This window comes from Hyla sarda, unplaced genomic scaffold (genome assembly GCF_029499605.1).
Source record: "Hyla sarda isolate aHylSar1 unplaced genomic scaffold, aHylSar1.hap1 scaffold_1355, whole genome shotgun sequence".
Classification (NCBI taxonomy): domain Eukaryota; kingdom Metazoa; phylum Chordata; class Amphibia; order Anura; family Hylidae; genus Hyla; species Hyla sarda.
This window is the reverse complement of record NW_026607982.1, coordinates 1-19,886: the sequence shown is the minus strand read 5'-3', so window position 1 is coordinate 19,886 and position 19,886 is coordinate 1. Positions and strand designations below refer to the sequence as shown.

Sequence of the window (19,886 nt, the reverse complement as noted above, 5' to 3'; positions counted from 1 at the left end):
CATAATAGACGACATCACCAAACAGCTCCATAGTCACATACACAGCAAAGGAGAGATGTTGTTTACACCTAGTGATGTCAGTGGTATTGAGTGACATCACAGCACAGTGCTAAGGCTCCTGGGCCTGGACACAGCAGCGGCTGCAATATCTCAACGGAGAATACGTTTATATATATGTGTGTGTGTGCGCGTATATATATATATATATATATATATATATATATATATATATATATTTCTCCGCCGAAATCACTTTTAAACCCATTTCCACCTTTTTTTCCCTTCTCTTCCTCTTACTTTTTTTTCACGTTTTTTTACGTTTTTCTCCTTTTCGCCTCTTTTCTGGGCGTATTATTCTTCTTTTTCTTCTTTTTTTTCGTCTAATGCATACCCCATCAGTGCAGCAATGCTTATTCAATACCGCCAGCAGATGGAGACACTGGGGGATAATTTTCTAAGGATTTATACTGATTTTTCCTGTCTGAATTTGTCGCACAGAAAGTTGCAGGCCAAATATGTGTGACATTTCTGCGACTTTAGCTTCTAGAGCATTTTTACAACATTATACATAGGTGCTGAATACATAAAAAGCGACTGTTCAGCGACAGACAAGTCGCATCGGCTGAAAGTAGGCCAGAATGTCAGTCCATGTTGGAGCAGGTTTAGATACAGTCTAAAGTATAGATCTCAAAGTCTGTGCACAGAATTTAGCAAGGGCCTCGCACCTTCTGATGCATCAGGTAGGTGCACAATAGCATAGCCTAACCCTCTGTACTTTGGTCTATATTGATGCGGGACATAGACAGCCAGCTGATGACCAATCCATTAGTGCAATGGATGGCTGGAAGCATTTGTCTTTGCCTTTGCAATACCACAGAAGCAATGCATGGTCAATGTACAGCAATGACACACCTGTGTGAACAGCCAGGAGACCCCCCCCATGTTATGTTACATAGTTACATAGTTAGTACGGTCGAAAAAAGACATATGTCCATCAAGTTCAACCAGGGAATTAAGGGGTAGGGGTGTGGCGCGATATTGGGGAAGGGATGAGATTTTATATTTCTTCATAAGCATTAATCTTATTTTGTCAATTAGGAACATTCAGCACCCACCCGCTATCAAGGCAGCTGCCTATCATGTCATGCCCTACCTGCACAGGTGTGCTGGCTACTCAAATGATCCAATTAAGGAGGCCATTTAGTCAGCAGCAGCAGAAGTCCTGTGCCTGGACGCTCCAACAGCGGCCAGACACAAGCAGAAGCAGAAGCAGCAGAAGCAGCAGCAGCACCACCTTTTGTTTTTTGGCTGCAGCAGCAGCAGCAAGGCCCACAGGGCTGGCTAGCTGGCTAGCCAGCAAGCAGGTAGCAATGAAAGTAGGAATCTTTCTTTTTAACCCTGTAAGGGGGTGGTGCACTGTACCCGAAGATACTGCCATATCGGGTCAATGCATAGGGCGACGGAAGCAAGCTTCGAAATCGGCCCCCGTTCTCAAAAATCCATTTAATATATGGTCCCCAGATAGGGGACGTATCAGATATTAAACTGATAAGAACAGATACTACACTTGATCTTAGCCAAAAGGCCGAGAAGCGATAACCGTGAAAGGGGCGGGCCCAACAAGGTCCCCTTCATGGGCACTATCACTGCTTGCTGTCAGGGAGGCTGCCAGACAATTTTCCATGCACACTCTGGGCTGGGGGGCAGTCAACCACCAGTACACACAGCAGAACCTAAACCCATACCATTATTGCTAAGCAGCAAGACAGGGGCCCATTGCACTCCCACGGGGCCTTTTTAAATGCAATCCATAACCCGGATTTGCCAGGAACCCTTCTTACTCCTCCTACTTGCATGTGACACTGGGCTTAGGATCTGCATAGGAAACACACACACAAGCACACACCTACCTTTGTTGCCTGCAGATGCCTCCTTGGCTGTCCCCAAACGGTATCAAACCAACACCCACGGGAAGCTGTAAGCATAGAGGACATGCCTGCACCCCATTGGACTTACCTGTGTGGGTTAAATCCGGGTTATTTGACAACCTATGGCGGTGATGGTTCTGCTCAGGCAGAGCAGTGCTGATGCTCCTCATAAAGCTGTCGCTGCTGTGAAGGTTCTAGGTGACATCACAAATCCCTATGGTTACATACACAACAAAGCTGGGTTGTTGTTGTTTACACTCTGCAAGGCCTGTGGAAGTGAGTGACATCATAGCACTGTAGTTCTGAGGGTTCTAGATGGATGCAACAATCTCCTGTTGCTTCTATGAAGGCCATAATAGACGACATCACCAAACAGCTCCATAGTCACATACACAGCAAAGGAGAGATGTTGTTTACACCTAGTGATGTCAGTGGTATTGAGTGACATCACAGCACAGTGCTAAGGCTCCTGGGCCTGGACACAGCAGCGGCTGCAATATCTCAACGGAGAATACGTTTATATATATGTGTGTGTGTGCGCGTATATATATATATATATATATATATATATATATATATATATATTTCTCCGCCGAAATCACTTTTAAACCCATTTCCACCTTTTTTTCCCTTCTCTTCCTCTTACTTTTTTTTCACGTTTTTTTACGTTTTTCTCCTTTTCGCCTCTTTTCTGGGCGTATTATTCTTCTTTTTCTTCTTTTTTTTCGTCTAATGCATACCCCATCAGTGCAGCAATGCTTATTCAATACCGCCAGCAGATGGAGACACTGGGGGATAATTTTCTAAGGATTTATACTGATTTTTCCTGTCTGAATTTGTCGCACAGAAAGTTGCAGGCCAAATATGTGTGACATTTCTGCGACTTTAGCTTCTAGAGCATTTTTACAACATTATACATAGGTGCTGAATACATAAAAAGCGACTGTTCAGCGACAGACAAGTCGCATCGGCTGAAAGTAGGCCAGAATGTCAGTCCATGTTGGAGCAGGTTTAGATACAGTCTAAAGTATAGATCTCAAAGTCTGTGCACAGAATTTAGCAAGGGCCTCGCACCTTCTGATGCATCAGGTAGGTGCACAATAGCATAGCCTAACCCTCTGTACTTTGGTCTATATTGATGCGGGACATAGACAGCCAGCTGATGACCAATCCATTAGTGCAATGGATGGCTGGAAGCATTTGTCTTTGCCTTTGCAATACCACAGAAGCAATGCATGGTCAATGTACAGCAATGACACACCTGTGTGAACAGCCAGGAGACCCCCCCCATGTTATGTTACATAGTTACATAGTTAGTACGGTCGAAAAAAGACATATGTCCATCAAGTTCAACCAGGGAATTAAGGGGTAGGGGTGTGGCGCGATATTGGGGAAGGGATGAGATTTTATATTTCTTCATAAGCATTAATCTTATTTTGTCAATTAGGAACATTCAGCACCCACCCGCTATCAAGGCAGCTGCCTATCATGTCATGCCCTACCTGCACAGGTGTGCTGGCTACTCAAATGATCCAATTAAGGAGGCCATTTAGTCAGCAGCAGCAGAAGTCCTGTGCCTGGACGCTCCAACAGCGGCCAGACACAAGCAGAAGCAGAAGCAGCAGAAGCAGCAGCAGCACCACCTTTTGTTTTTTGGCTGCAGCAGCAGCAGCAAGGCCCACAGGGCTGGCTAGCTGGCTAGCCAGCAAGCAGGTAGCAATGAAAGTAGGAATCTTTCTTTTTAACCCTGTAAGGGGGTGGTGCACTGTACCCGAAGATACTGCCATATCGGGTCAATGCATAGGGCGACGGAAGCAAGCTTCGAAATCGGCCCCCGTTCTCAAAAATCCATTTAATATATGGTCCCCAGATAGGGGACGTATCAGATATTAAACTGATAAGAACAGATACTACACTTGATCTTAGCCAAAAGGCCGAGAAGCGATAACCGTGAAAGGGGCGGGCCCAACAAGGTCCCCTTCATGGGCACTATCACTGCTTGCTGTCAGGGAGGCTGCCAGACAATTTTCCATGCACACTCTGGGCTGGGGGGCAGTCAACCACCAGTACACACAGCAGAACCTAAACCCATACCATTATTGCTAAGCAGCAAGACAGGGGCCCATTGCACTCCCACGGGGCCTTTTTAAATGCAATCCATAACCCGGATTTGCCAGGAACCCTTCTTACTCCTCCTACTTGCATGTGACACTGGGCTTAGGATCTGCATAGGAAACACACACACAAGCACACACCTACCTTTGTTGCCTGCAGATGCCTCCTTGGCTGTCCCCAAACGGTATCAAACCAACACCCACGGGAAGCTGTAAGCATAGAGGACATGCCTGCACCCCATTGGACTTACCTGTGTGGGTTAAATCCGGGTTATTTGACAACCTATGGCGGTGATGGTTCTGCTCAGGCAGAGCAGTGCTGATGCTCCTCATAAAGCTGTCGCTGCTGTGAAGGTTCTAGGTGACATCACAAATCCCTATGGTTACATACACAACAAAGCTGGGTTGTTGTTGTTTACACTCTGCAAGGCCTGTGGAAGTGAGTGACATCATAGCACTGTAGTTCTGAGGGTTCTAGATGGATGCAACAATCTCCTGTTGCTTCTATGAAGGCCATAATAGACGACATCACCAAACAGCTCCATAGTCACATACACAGCAAAGGAGAGATGTTGTTTACACCTAGTGATGTCAGTGGTATTGAGTGACATCACAGCACAGTGCTAAGGCTCCTGGGCCTGGACACAGCAGCGGCTGCAATATCTCAACGGAGAATACGTTTATATATATGTGTGTGTGTGCGCGTATATATATATATATATATATATATATATATATATATATATATATTTCTCCGCCGAAATCACTTTTAAACCCATTTCCACCTTTTTTTCCCTTCTCTTCCTCTTACTTTTTTTTCACGTTTTTTTACGTTTTTCTCCTTTTCGCCTCTTTTCTGGGCGTATTATTCTTCTTTTTCTTCTTTTTTTTCGTCTAATGCATACCCCATCAGTGCAGCAATGCTTATTCAATACCGCCAGCAGATGGAGACACTGGGGGATAATTTTCTAAGGATTTATACTGATTTTTCCTGTCTGAATTTGTCGCACAGAAAGTTGCAGGCCAAATATGTGTGACATTTCTGCGACTTTAGCTTCTAGAGCATTTTTACAACATTATACATAGGTGCTGAATACATAAAAAGCGACTGTTCAGCGACAGACAAGTCGCATCGGCTGAAAGTAGGCCAGAATGTCAGTCCATGTTGGAGCAGGTTTAGATACAGTCTAAAGTATAGATCTCAAAGTCTGTGCACAGAATTTAGCAAGGGCCTCGCACCTTCTGATGCATCAGGTAGGTGCACAATAGCATAGCCTAACCCTCTGTACTTTGGTCTATATTGATGCGGGACATAGACAGCCAGCTGATGACCAATCCATTAGTGCAATGGATGGCTGGAAGCATTTGTCTTTGCCTTTGCAATACCACAGAAGCAATGCATGGTCAATGTACAGCAATGACACACCTGTGTGAACAGCCAGGAGACCCCCCCCATGTTATGTTACATAGTTACATAGTTAGTACGGTCGAAAAAAGACATATGTCCATCAAGTTCAACCAGGGAATTAAGGGGTAGGGGTGTGGCGCGATATTGGGGAAGGGATGAGATTTTATATTTCTTCATAAGCATTAATCTTATTTTGTCAATTAGGAACATTCAGCACCCACCCGCTATCAAGGCAGCTGCCTATCATGTCATGCCCTACCTGCACAGGTGTGCTGGCTACTCAAATGATCCAATTAAGGAGGCCATTTAGTCAGCAGCAGCAGAAGTCCTGTGCCTGGACGCTCCAACAGCGGCCAGACACAAGCAGAAGCAGAAGCAGCAGAAGCAGCAGCAGCACCACCTTTTGTTTTTTGGCTGCAGCAGCAGCAGCAAGGCCCACAGGGCTGGCTAGCTGGCTAGCCAGCAAGCAGGTAGCAATGAAAGTAGGAATCTTTCTTTTTAACCCTGTAAGGGGGTGGTGCACTGTACCCGAAGATACTGCCATATCGGGTCAATGCATAGGGCGACGGAAGCAAGCTTCGAAATCGGCCCCCGTTCTCAAAAATCCATTTAATATATGGTCCCCAGATAGGGGACGTATCAGATATTAAACTGATAAGAACAGATACTACACTTGATCTTAGCCAAAAGGCCGAGAAGCGATAACCGTGAAAGGGGCGGGCCCAACAAGGTCCCCTTCATGGGCACTATCACTGCTTGCTGTCAGGGAGGCTGCCAGACAATTTTCCATGCACACTCTGGGCTGGGGGGCAGTCAACCACCAGTACACACAGCAGAACCTAAACCCATACCATTATTGCTAAGCAGCAAGACAGGGGCCCATTGCACTCCCACGGGGCCTTTTTAAATGCAATCCATAACCCGGATTTGCCAGGAACCCTTCTTACTCCTCCTACTTGCATGTGACACTGGGCTTAGGATCTGCATAGGAAACACACACACAAGCACACACCTACCTTTGTTGCCTGCAGATGCCTCCTTGGCTGTCCCCAAACGGTATCAAACCAACACCCACGGGAAGCTGTAAGCATAGAGGACATGCCTGCACCCCATTGGACTTACCTGTGTGGGTTAAATCCGGGTTATTTGACAACCTATGGCGGTGATGGTTCTGCTCAGGCAGAGCAGTGCTGATGCTCCTCATAAAGCTGTCGCTGCTGTGAAGGTTCTAGGTGACATCACAAATCCCTATGGTTACATACACAACAAAGCTGGGTTGTTGTTGTTTACACTCTGCAAGGCCTGTGGAAGTGAGTGACATCATAGCACTGTAGTTCTGAGGGTTCTAGATGGATGCAACAATCTCCTGTTGCTTCTATGAAGGCCATAATAGACGACATCACCAAACAGCTCCATAGTCACATACACAGCAAAGGAGAGATGTTGTTTACACCTAGTGATGTCAGTGGTATTGAGTGACATCACAGCACAGTGCTAAGGCTCCTGGGCCTGGACACAGCAGCGGCTGCAATATCTCAACGGAGAATACGTTTATATATATGTGTGTGTGTGCGCGTATATATATATATATATATATATATATATATATATATATATATATTTCTCCGCCGAAATCACTTTTAAACCCATTTCCACCTTTTTTTCCCTTCTCTTCCTCTTACTTTTTTTTCACGTTTTTTTACGTTTTTCTCCTTTTCGCCTCTTTTCTGGGCGTATTATTCTTCTTTTTCTTCTTTTTTTTCGTCTAATGCATACCCCATCAGTGCAGCAATGCTTATTCAATACCGCCAGCAGATGGAGACACTGGGGGATAATTTTCTAAGGATTTATACTGATTTTTCCTGTCTGAATTTGTCGCACAGAAAGTTGCAGGCCAAATATGTGTGACATTTCTGCGACTTTAGCTTCTAGAGCATTTTTACAACATTATACATAGGTGCTGAATACATAAAAAGCGACTGTTCAGCGACAGACAAGTCGCATCGGCTGAAAGTAGGCCAGAATGTCAGTCCATGTTGGAGCAGGTTTAGATACAGTCTAAAGTATAGATCTCAAAGTCTGTGCACAGAATTTAGCAAGGGCCTCGCACCTTCTGATGCATCAGGTAGGTGCACAATAGCATAGCCTAACCCTCTGTACTTTGGTCTATATTGATGCGGGACATAGACAGCCAGCTGATGACCAATCCATTAGTGCAATGGATGGCTGGAAGCATTTGTCTTTGCCTTTGCAATACCACAGAAGCAATGCATGGTCAATGTACAGCAATGACACACCTGTGTGAACAGCCAGGAGACCCCCCCCATGTTATGTTACATAGTTACATAGTTAGTACGGTCGAAAAAAGACATATGTCCATCAAGTTCAACCAGGGAATTAAGGGGTAGGGGTGTGGCGCGATATTGGGGAAGGGATGAGATTTTATATTTCTTCATAAGCATTAATCTTATTTTGTCAATTAGGAACATTCAGCACCCACCCGCTATCAAGGCAGCTGCCTATCATGTCATGCCCTACCTGCACAGGTGTGCTGGCTACTCAAATGATCCAATTAAGGAGGCCATTTAGTCAGCAGCAGCAGAAGTCCTGTGCCTGGACGCTCCAACAGCGGCCAGACACAAGCAGAAGCAGAAGCAGCAGAAGCAGCAGCAGCACCACCTTTTGTTTTTTGGCTGCAGCAGCAGCAGCAAGGCCCACAGGGCTGGCTAGCTGGCTAGCCAGCAAGCAGGTAGCAATGAAAGTAGGAATCTTTCTTTTTAACCCTGTAAGGGGGTGGTGCACTGTACCCGAAGATACTGCCATATCGGGTCAATGCATAGGGCGACGGAAGCAAGCTTCGAAATCGGCCCCCGTTCTCAAAAATCCATTTAATATATGGTCCCCAGATAGGGGACGTATCAGATATTAAACTGATAAGAACAGATACTACACTTGATCTTAGCCAAAAGGCCGAGAAGCGATAACCGTGAAAGGGGCGGGCCCAACAAGGTCCCCTTCATGGGCACTATCACTGCTTGCTGTCAGGGAGGCTGCCAGACAATTTTCCATGCACACTCTGGGCTGGGGGGCAGTCAACCACCAGTACACACAGCAGAACCTAAACCCATACCATTATTGCTAAGCAGCAAGACAGGGGCCCATTGCACTCCCACGGGGCCTTTTTAAATGCAATCCATAACCCGGATTTGCCAGGAACCCTTCTTACTCCTCCTACTTGCATGTGACACTGGGCTTAGAATCTGCATAGGAAACACACACACAAGCACACACCTACCTTTGTTGCCTGCAGATGCCTCCTTGGCTGTCCCCAAACGGTATCAAACCAACACCCACGGGAAGCTGTAAGCATAGAGGACATGCCTGCACCCCATTGGACTTACCTGTGTGGGTTAAATCCGGGTTATTTGACAACCTATGGCGGTGATGGTTCTGCTCAGGCAGAGCAGTGCTGATGCTCCTCATAAAGCTGTCGCTGCTGTGAAGGTTCTAGGTGACATCACAAATCCCTATGGTTACATACACAACAAAGCTGGGTTGTTGTTGTTTACACTCTGCAAGGCCTGTGGAAGTGAGTGACATCATAGCACTGTAGTTCTGAGGGTTCTAGATGGATGCAACAATCTCCTGTTGCTTCTATGAAGGCCATAATAGACGACATCACCAAACAGCTCCATAGTCACATACACAGCAAAGGAGAGATGTTGTTTACACCTAGTGATGTCAGTGGTATTGAGTGACATCACAGCACAGTGCTAAGGCTCCTGGGCCTGGACACAGCAGCGGCTGCAATATCTCAACGGAGAATACGTTTATATATATGTGTGTGTGTGCGCGTATATATATATATATATATATATATATATATATATATATATATATATTTCTCCGCCGAAATCACTTTTAAACCCATTTCCACCTTTTTTTCCCTTCTCTTCCTCTTACTTTTTTTTCACGTTTTTTTACGTTTTTCTCCTTTTCGCCTCTTTTCTGGGCGTATTATTCTTCTTTTTCTTCTTTTTTTTCGTCTAATGCATACCCCATCAGTGCAGCAATGCTTATTCAATACCGCCAGCAGATGGAGACACTGGGGGATAATTTTCTAAGGATTTATACTGATTTTTCCTGTCTGAATTTGTCGCACAGAAAGTTGCAGGCCAAATATGTGTGACATTTCTGCGACTTTAGCTTCTAGAGCATTTTTACAACATTATACATAGGTGCTGAATACATAAAAAGCGACTGTTCAGCGACAGACAAGTCGCATCGGCTGAAAGTAGGCCAGAATGTCAGTCCATGTTGGAGCAGGTTTAGATACAGTCTAAAGTATAGATCTCAAAGTCTGTGCACAGAATTTAGCAAGGGCCTCGCACCTTCTGATGCATCAGGTAGGTGCACAATAGCATAGCCTAACCCTCTGTACTTTGGTCTATATTGATGCGGGACATAGACAGCCAGCTGATGACCAATCCATTAGTGCAATGGATGGCTGGAAGCATTTGTCTTTGCCTTTGCAATACCACAGAAGCAATGCATGGTCAATGTACAGCAATGACACACCTGTGTGAACAGCCAGGAGACCCCCCCCATGTTATGTTACATAGTTACATAGTTAGTACGGTCGAAAAAAGACATATGTCCATCAAGTTCAACCAGGGAATTAAGGGGTAGGGGTGTGGCGCGATATTGGGGAAGGGATGAGATTTTATATTTCTTCATAAGCATTAATCTTATTTTGTCAATTAGGAACATTCAGCACCCACCCGCTATCAAGGCAGCTGCCTATCATGTCATGCCCTACCTGCACAGGTGTGCTGGCTACTCAAATGATCCAATTAAGGAGGCCATTTAGTCAGCAGCAGCAGAAGTCCTGTGCCTGGACGCTCCAACAGCGGCCAGACACAAGCAGAAGCAGAAGCAGCAGAAGCAGCAGCAGCACCACCTTTTGTTTTTTGGCTGCAGCAGCAGCAGCAAGGCCCACAGGGCTGGCTAGCTGGCTAGCCAGCAAGCAGGTAGCAATGAAAGTAGGAATCTTTCTTTTTAACCCTGTAAGGGGGTGGTGCACTGTACCCGAAGATACTGCCATATCGGGTCAATGCATAGGGCGACGGAAGCAAGCTTCGAAATCGGCCCCCGTTCTCAAAAATCCATTTAATATATGGTCCCCAGATAGGGGACGTATCAGATATTAAACTGATAAGAACAGATTTTTTTTTATTTTTTATCTAAAGCCGAGGAACGTGCTTTCGATTCACCCAAAGTGCAAGAAAAAGTGCAAACGTGTTACACTAAAAAAACGTGCACAAAGGATGCGGTCTATCGCAAGCCCTTCTCCGATAGGAGAGAGGCCCCCCAACAAACCTTACCCTTCGCCTCCGGACCAAGAGGTACCTGCGAGGTTCCAGGTTCGATGTCCCTTTTCGCCGAAGCTACTAGGAGACCACAAATGCTCCCGGCATCCCCCTTGGCGTTAGCCAAGGTATCTGCCCGCAGAGCCGATTACGGTAGGTACCCTGCGAAGCAGGAGTACCCGGGGTGTTTGCAGGGAGGTGCGGAACCTAATGGCCACACACACCTCCCCTAGACCGCCAGGAGGGACACCCAGAAGGGCTACCGCATCCTGACAAATCCTGTGAACACACAACACGCAAAAAGTGACACAGTGAGACAAAAAATAAATAAATAAGTGAATGTGTGCAGATATACTGCCCGGACATCCGGCCGGATCTATAAAAATTTCTCTGATCCTAGCCAGAAGGCCGGGAATCAAGAGGTGAGTGCCACAAGGTGAAGAGATTATGGTGCCCGTGCTTCAACTCAGTGAGCCTATTCTCCCAGTGAGTTTCGGCACCTCGGGGTCACCACTCCCCGAGGCACAAAAGTACCTCGGCTCTAGACCCTCTCAGCCTCATGGCGAGACCCGGAGGGAACAGGTCACATCGGGGCAGCCGTCGAGCTGATTCCTCAGAACCAGCCCCGGAAAGCCCTGGTACACCTGCATCCTCCATGCAGCACCCATCCCCACCAGCATGAAAACTGATAAGAACAGATACTACACTTGATCTTAGCCAAAAGGCCGAGAAGCGATAACCGTGAAAGGGGCGGGCCCAACAAGGTCCCCTTCATGGGCACTATCACTGCTTGCTGTCAGGGAGGCTGCCAGACAATTTTCCATGCACACTCTGGGCTGGGGGGCAGTCAACCACCAGTACACACAGCAGAACCTAAACCCATACCATTATTGCTAAGCAGCAAGACAGGGGCCCATTGCACTCCCACGGGGCCTTTTTAAATGCAATCCATAACCCGGATTTGCCAGGAACCCTTCTTACTCCTCCTACTTGCATGTGACACTGGGCTTAGGATCTGCATAGGAAACACACACACAAGCACACACCTACCTTTGTTGCCTGCAGATGCCTCCTTGGCTGTCCCCAAACGGTATCAAACCAACACCCACGGGAAGCTGTAAGCATAGAGGACATGCCTGCACCCCATTGGACTTACCTGTGTGGGTTAAATCCGGGTTATTTGACAACCTATGGCGGTGATGGTTCTGCTCAGGCAGAGCAGTGCTGATGCTCCTCATAAAGCTGTCGCTGCTGTGAAGGTTCTAGGTGACATCACAAATCCCTATGGTTACATACACAACAAAGCTGGGTTGTTGTTGTTTACACTCTGCAAGGCCTGTGGAAGTGAGTGACATCATAGCACTGTAGTTCTGAGGGTTCTAGATGGATGCAACAATCTCCTGTTGCTTCTATGAAGGCCATAATAGACGACATCACCAAACAGCTCCATAGTCACATACACAGCAAAGGAGAGATGTTGTTTACACCTAGTGATGTCAGTGGTATTGAGTGACATCACAGCACAGTGCTAAGGCTCCTGGGCCTGGACACAGCAGCGGCTGCAATATCTCAACGGAGAATACGTTTATATATATGTGTGTGTGTGCGCGTATATATATATATATATATATATATATATATATATATATATATATATATATATATTTCTCCGCCGAAATCACTTTTAAACCCATTTCCACCTTTTTTTCCCTTCTCTTCCTCTTACTTTTTTTTCACGTTTTTTTACGTTTTTCTCCTTTTCGCCTCTTTTCTGGGCGTATTATTCTTCTTTTTCTTCTTTTTTTTCGTCTAATGCATACCCCATCAGTGCAGCAATGCTTATTCAATACCGCCAGCAGATGGAGACACTGGGGGATAATTTTCTAAGGATTTATACTGATTTTTCCTGTCTGAATTTGTCGCACAGAAAGTTGCAGGCCAAATATGTGTGACATTTCTGCGACTTTAGCTTCTAGAGCATTTTTACAACATTATACATAGGTGCTGAATACATAAAAAGCGACTGTTCAGCGACAGACAAGTCGCATCGGCTGAAAGTAGGCCAGAATGTCAGTCCATGTTGGAGCAGGTTTAGATACAGTCTAAAGTATAGATCTCAAAGTCTGTGCACAGAATTTAGCAAGGGCCTCGCACCTTCTGATGCATCAGGTAGGTGCACAATAGCATAGCCTAACCCTCTGTACTTTGGTCTATATTGATGCGGGACATAGACAGCCAGCTGATGACCAATCCATTAGTGCAATGGATGGCTGGAAGCATTTGTCTTTGCCTTTGCAATACCACAGAAGCAATGCATGGTCAATGTACAGCAATGACACACCTGTGTGAACAGCCAGGAGACCCCCCCCATGTTATGTTACATAGTTACATAGTTAGTACGGTCGAAAAAAGACATATGTCCATCAAGTTCAACCAGGGAATTAAGGGGTAGGGGTGTGGCGCGATATTGGGGAAGGGATGAGATTTTATATTTCTTCATAAGCATTAATCTTATTTTGTCAATTAGGAACATTCAGCACCCACCCGCTATCAAGGCAGCTGCCTATCATGTCATGCCCTACCTGCACAGGTGTGCTGGCTACTCAAATGATCCAATTAAGGAGGCCATTTAGTCAGCAGCAGCAGAAGTCCTGTGCCTGGACGCTCCAACAGCGGCCAGACACAAGCAGAAGCAGAAGCAGCAGAAGCAGCAGCAGCACCACCTTTTGTTTTTTGGCTGCAGCAGCAGCAGCAAGGCCCACAGGGCTGGCTAGCTGGCTAGCCAGCAAGCAGGTAGCAATGAAAGTAGGAATCTTTCTTTTTAACCCTGTAAGGGGGTGGTGCACTGTACCCGAAGATACTGCCATATCGGGTCAATGCATAGGGCGACGGAAGCAAGCTTCGAAATCGGCCCCCGTTCTCAAAAATCCATTTAATATATGGTCCCCAGATAGGGGACGTATCAGATATTAAACTGATAAGAACAGATACTACACTTGATCTTAGCCAAAAGGCCGAGAAGCGATAACCGTGAAAGGGGCGGGCCCAACAAGGTCCCCTTCATGGGCACTATCACTGCTTGCTGTCAGGGAGGCTGCCAGACAATTTTCCATGCACACTCTGGGCTGGGGGGCAGTCAACCACCAGTACACACAGCAGAACCTAAACCCATACCATTATTGCTAAGCAGCAAGACAGGGGCCCATTGCACTCCCACGGGGCCTTTTTAAATGCAATCCATAACCCGGATTTGCCAGGAACCCTTCTTACTCCTCCTACTTGCATGTGACACTGGGCTTAGGATCTGCATAGGAAACACACACACAAGCACACACCTACCTTTGTTGCCTGCAGATGCCTCCTTGGCTGTCCCCAAACGGTATCAAACCAACACCCACGGGAAGCTGTAAGCATAGAGGACATGCCTGCACCCCATTGGACTTACCTGTGTGGGTTAAATCCGGGTTATTTGACAACCTATGGCGGTGATGGTTCTGCTCAGGCAGAGCAGTGCTGATGCTCCTCATAAAGCTGTCGCTGCTGTGAAGGTTCTAGGTGACATCACAAATCCCTATGGTTACATACACAACAAAGCTGGGTTGTTGTTGTTTACACTCTGCAAGGCCTGTGGAAGTGAGTGACATCATAGCACTGTAGTTCTGAGGGTTCTAGATGGATGCAACAATCTCCTGTTGCTTCTATGAAGGCCATAATAGACGACATCACCAAACAGCTCCATAGTCACATACACAGCAAAGGAGAGATGTTGTTTACACCTAGTGATGTCAGTGGTATTGAGTGACATCACAGCACAGTGCTAAGGCTCCTGGGCCTGGACACAGCAGCGGCTGCAATATCTCAACGGAGAATACGTTTATATATATGTGTGTGTGTGCGCGTATATATATATATATATATATATATATATATATATATATATATATATTTCTCCGCCGAAATCACTTTTAAACCCATTTCCACCTTTTTTTCCCTTCTCTTCCTCTTACTTTTTTTTCACGTTTTTTTACGTTTTTCTCCTTTTCGCCTCTTTTCTGGGCGTATTATTCTTCTTTTTCTTCTTTTTTTTCGTCTAATGCATACCCCATCAGTGCAGCAATGCTTATTCAATACCGCCAGCAGATGGAGACACTGGGGGATAATTTTCTAAGGATTTATACTGATTTTTCCTGTCTGAATTTGTCGCACAGAAAGTTGCAGGCCAAATATGTGTGACATTTCTGCGACTTTAGCTTCTAGAGCATTTTTACAACATTATACATAGGTGCTGAATACATAAAAAGCGACTGTTCAGCGACAGACAAGTCGCATCGGCTGAAAGTAGGCCAGAATGTCAGTCCATGTTGGAGCAGGTTTAGATACAGTCTAAAGTATAGATCTCAAAGTCTGTGCACAGAATTTAGCAAGGGCCTCGCACCTTCTGATGCATCAGGTAGGTGCACAATAGCATAGCCTAACCCTCTGTACTTTGGTCTATATTGATGCGGGACATAGACAGCCAGCTGATGACCAATCCATTAGTGCAATGGATGGCTGGAAGCATTTGTCTTTGCCTTTGCAATACCACAGAAGCAATGCATGGTCAATGTACAGCAATGACACACCTGTGTGAACAGCCAGGAGACCCCCCCCATGTTATGTTACATAGTTACATAGTTAGTACGGTCGAAAAAAGACATATGTCCATCAAGTTCAACCAGGGAATTAAGGGGTAGGGGTGTGGCGCGATATTGGGGAAGGGATGAGATTTTATATTTCTTCATAAGCATTAATCTTATTTTGTCAATTAGGAACATTCAGCACCCACCCGCTATCAAGGCAGCTGCCTATCATGTCATGCCCTACCTGCACAGGTGTGCTGGCTACTCAAATGATCCAATTAAGGAGGCCATTTAGTCAGCAGCAGCAGAAGTCCTGTGCCTGGACGCTCCAACAGCGGCCAGACACAAGCAGAAGCAGAAGCAGCAGAAGCAGCAGCAGCACCACCTTTTGTTTTTTGGCTGCAGCAGCAGCAGCAAGGCCCACAGGGCTGGCTAGCTGGCTAGCCAGCAAGCAGGTAGCAATGAAAGTAGGAATCTTTCTTTTTAACCCTGTAAGGGGGTGGTGCACTGTACCCGAAGATACTGCCATATCGGGTCAATGCATAGGGCGACGGAAGCAAGCTTCGAAATCGGCCCCCGTTCTCAAAAATCCATTTAATATATGGTCCCCAGATAGGGGACGTATCAGATATTAAACTGATAAGAACAGATACTACACTTGATCTTAGCCAAAAGGCCGAGAAGCGATAACCGTGAAAGGGGCGGGCCCAACAAGGTCCCCTTCATGGGCACTATCACTGCTTGCTGTCAGGGAGGCTGCCAGACAATTTTCCATGCACACTCTGGGCTGGGGGGCAGTCAACCACCAGTACACACAGCAGAACCTAAACCCATACCATTATTGCTAAGCAGCAAGACAGGGGCCCATTGCACTCCCACGGGGCCTTTTTAAATGCAATCCATAACCCGGATTTGCCAGGAACCCTTCTTACTCCTCCTACTTGCATGTGACACTGGGCTTAGGATCTGCATAGGAAACACACACACAAGCACACACCTACCTTTGTTGCCTGCAGATGCCTCCTTGGCTGTCCCCAAACGGTATCAAACCAACACCCACGGGAAGCTGTAAGCATAGAGGACATGCCTGCACCCCATTGGACTTACCTGTGTGGGTTAAATCCGGGTTATTTGACAACCTATGGCGGTGATGGTTCTGCTCAGGCAGAGCAGTGCTGATGCTCCTCATAAAGCTGTCGCTGCTGTGAAGGTTCTAGGTGACATCACAAATCCCTATGGTTACATACACAACAAAGCTGGGTTGTTGTTGTTTACACTCTGCAAGGCCTGTGGAAGTGAGTGACATCATAGCACTGTAGTTCTGAGGGTTCTAGATGGATGCAACAATCTCCTGTTGCTTCTATGAAGGCCATAATAGACGACATCACCAAACAGCTCCATAGTCACATACACAGCAAAGGAGAGATGTTGTTTACACCTAGTGATGTCAGTGGTATTGAGTGACATCACAGCACAGTGCTAAGGCTCCTGGGCCTGGACACAGCAGCGGCTGCAATATCTCAACGGAGAATACGTTTATATATATGTGTGTGTGTGCGCGTATATATATATATATATATATATATATATATATATATATATATATATTTCTCCGCCGAAATCACTTTTAAACCCATTTCCACCTTTTTTTCCCTTCTCTTCCTCTTACTTTTTTTTCACGTTTTTTTACGTTTTTCTCCTTTTCGCCTCTTTTCTGGGCGTATTATTCTTCTTTTTCTTCTTTTTTTTCGTCTAATGCATACCCCATCAGTGCAGCAATGCTTATTCAATACCGCCAGCAGATGGAGACACTGGGGGATAATTTTCTAAGGATTTATACTGATTTTTCCTGTCTGAATTTGTCGCACAGAAAGTTGCAGGCCAAATATGTGTGACATTTCTGCGACTTTAGCTTCTAGAGCATTTTTACAACATTATACATAGGTGCTGAATACATAAAAAGCGACTGTTCAGCGACAGACAAGTCGCATCGGCTGAAAGTAGGCCAGAATGTCAGTCCATGTTGGAGCAGGTTTAGATACAGTCTAAAGTATAGATCTCAAAGTCTGTGCACAGAATTTAGCAAGGGCCTCGCACCTTCTGATGCATCAGGTAGGTGCACAATAGCATAGCCTAACCCTCTGTACTTTGGTCTATATTGATGCGGGACATAGACAGCCAGCTGATGACCAATCCATTAGTGCAATGGATGGCTGGAAGCATTTGTCTTTGCCTTTGCAATACCACAGAAGCAATGCATGGTCAATGTACAGCAATGACACACCTGTGTGAACAGCCAGGAGACCCCCCCCATGTTATGTTACATAGTTACATAGTTAGTACGGTCGAAAAAAGACATATGTCCATCAAGTTCAACCAGGGAATTAAGGGGTAGGGGTGTGGCGCGATATTGGGGAAGGGATGAGATTTTATATTTCTTCATAAGCATTAATCTTATTTTGTCAATTAGGAACATTCAGCACCCACCCGCTATCAAGGCAGCTGCCTATCATGTCATGCCCTACCTGCACAGGTGTGCTGGCTACTCAAATGATCCAATTAAGGAGGCCATTTAGTCAGCAGCAGCAGAAGTCCTGTGCCTGGACGCTCCAACAGCGGCCAGACACAAGCAGAAGCAGAAGCAGCAGAAGCAGCAGCAGCACCACCTTTTGTTTTTTGGCTGCAGCAGCAGCAGCAAGGCCCACAGGGCTGGCTAGCTGGCTAGCCAGCAAGCAGGTAGCAATGAAAGTAGGAATCTTTCTTTTTAACCCTGTAAGGGGGTGGTGCACTGTACCCGAAGATACTGCCATATCGGGTCAATGCATAGGGCGACGGAAGCAAGCTTCGAAATCGGCCCCCGTTCTCAAAAATCCATTTAATATATGGTCCCCAGATAGGGGACGTATCAGATATTAAACTGATAAGAACAGATACTACACTTGATCTTAGCCAAAAGGCCGAGAAGCGATAACCGTGAAAGGGGCGGGCCCAACAAGGTCCCCTTCATGGGCACTATCACTGCTTGCTGTCAGGGAGGCTGCCAGACAATTTTCCATGCACACTCTGGGCTGGGGGGCAGTCAACCACCAGTACACACAGCAGAACCTAAACCCATACCATTATTGCTAAGCAGCAAGACAGGGGCCCATTGCACTCCCACGGGGCCTTTTTAAATGCAATCCATAACCCGGATTTGCCAGGAACCCTTCTTACTCCTCCTACTTGCATGTGACACTGGGCTTAGGATCTGCATAGGAAACACACACACAAGCACACACCTACCTTTGTTGCCTGCAGATGCCTCCTTGGCTGTCCCCAAACGGTATCAAACCAACACCCACGGGAAGCTGTAAGCATAGAGGACATGCCTGCACCCCATTGGACTTACCTGTGTGGGTTAAATCCGGGTTATTTGACAACCTATGGCGGTGATGGTTCTGCTCAGGCAGAGCAGTGCTGATGCTCCTCATAAAGCTGTCGCTGCTGTGAAGGTTCTAGGTGACATCACAAATCCCTATGGTTACATACACAACAAAGCTGGGTTGTTGTTGTTTACACTCTGCAAGGCCTGTGGAAGTGAGTGACATCATAGCACTGTAGTTCTGAGGGTTCTAGATGGATGCAACAATCTCCTGTTGCTTCTATGAAGGCCATAATAGACGACATCACCAAACAGCTCCATAGTCACATACACAGCAAAGGAGAGATGTTGTTTACACCTAGTGATGTCAGTGGTATTGAGTGACATCACAGCACAGTGCTAAGGCTCCTGGGCCTGGACACAGCAGCGGCTGCAATATCTCAACGGAGAATACGTTTATATATATGTGTGTGTGTGCGCGTATATATATATATATATATATATATATATATATATATATATATATTTCTCCGCCGAAATCACTTTTAAACCCATTTCCACCTTTTTTTCCCTTCTCTTCCTCTTACTTTTTTTTCACGTTTTTTTACGTTTTTCTCCTTTTCGCCTCTTTTCTGGGCGTATTATTCTTCTTTTTCTTCTTTTTTTTCGTCTAATGCATACCCCATCAGTGCAGCAATGCTTATTCAATACCGCCAGCAGATGGAGACACTGGGGGATAATTTTCTAAGGATTTATACTGATTTTTCCTGTCTGAATTTGTCGCACAGAAAGTTGCAGGCCAAATATGTGTGACATTTCTGCGACTTTAGCTTCTAGAGCATTTTTACAACATTATACATAGGTGCTGAATACATAAAAAGCGACTGTTCAGCGACAGACAAGTCGCATCGGCTGAAAGTAGGCCAGAATGTCAGTCCATGTTGGAGCAGGTTTAGATACAGTCTAAAGTATAGATCTCAAAGTCTGTGCACAGAATTTAGCAAGGGCCTCGCACCTTCTGATGCATCAGGTAGGTGCACAATAGCATAGCCTAACCCTCTGTACTTTGGTCTATATTGATGCGGGA

At 45.9% G+C, this 19,886-nt stretch overlaps 8 non-coding genes and 1 pseudogene across 8 annotated transcripts; all 9 read right to left on the bottom strand.

Annotated features, from left to right (window-relative positions):
* Positions 1 to 1,406: 1,406 nt before the first annotated feature.
* Positions 1,407 to 1,597, bottom strand: LOC130306074 (U2 spliceosomal RNA). Its single transcript, XR_008855473.1, has one exon. It is a non-coding gene; the product is annotated as a U2 spliceosomal RNA (small nuclear RNA).
* A 2,086-nt stretch (positions 1,598 to 3,683) lies between these two features.
* LOC130306073 (U2 spliceosomal RNA) lies at positions 3,684 to 3,874 on the bottom strand. The gene has a single exon (XR_008855471.1). It is a non-coding gene; the product is annotated as a U2 spliceosomal RNA (small nuclear RNA).
* A 2,088-nt stretch (positions 3,875 to 5,962) lies between these two features.
* On the bottom strand, positions 5,963 to 6,153 carry LOC130306113 (U2 spliceosomal RNA). The gene has a single exon (XR_008855507.1). It is a non-coding gene; the product is annotated as a U2 spliceosomal RNA (small nuclear RNA).
* A 2,088-nt stretch (positions 6,154 to 8,241) lies between these two features.
* LOC130306108 (U2 spliceosomal RNA) lies at positions 8,242 to 8,432 on the bottom strand. The gene has a single exon (XR_008855506.1). It is a non-coding gene; the product is annotated as a U2 spliceosomal RNA (small nuclear RNA).
* Positions 8,433 to 10,522: 2,090 nt separating this feature from the next.
* Positions 10,523 to 10,704, bottom strand: LOC130306107 (U2 spliceosomal RNA). Its single transcript, XR_008855505.1, has one exon. It is a non-coding gene; the product is annotated as a U2 spliceosomal RNA (small nuclear RNA).
* A 692-nt stretch (positions 10,705 to 11,396) lies between these two features.
* On the bottom strand, positions 11,397 to 11,556 carry LOC130306109 (U2 spliceosomal RNA; annotated as a pseudogene).
* A 2,098-nt stretch (positions 11,557 to 13,654) lies between these two features.
* Positions 13,655 to 13,845, bottom strand: LOC130306096 (U2 spliceosomal RNA). The gene has a single exon (XR_008855495.1). It is a non-coding gene; the product is annotated as a U2 spliceosomal RNA (small nuclear RNA).
* Positions 13,846 to 15,935: 2,090 nt separating this feature from the next.
* Positions 15,936 to 16,126, bottom strand: LOC130306084 (U2 spliceosomal RNA). Its single transcript, XR_008855482.1, has one exon. It is a non-coding gene; the product is annotated as a U2 spliceosomal RNA (small nuclear RNA).
* Positions 16,127 to 18,216: 2,090 nt separating this feature from the next.
* Positions 18,217 to 18,407, bottom strand: LOC130306072 (U2 spliceosomal RNA). Its single transcript, XR_008855470.1, has one exon. It is a non-coding gene; the product is annotated as a U2 spliceosomal RNA (small nuclear RNA).
* Between the last annotated feature and the right edge of the window lie 1,479 nt (positions 18,408 to 19,886).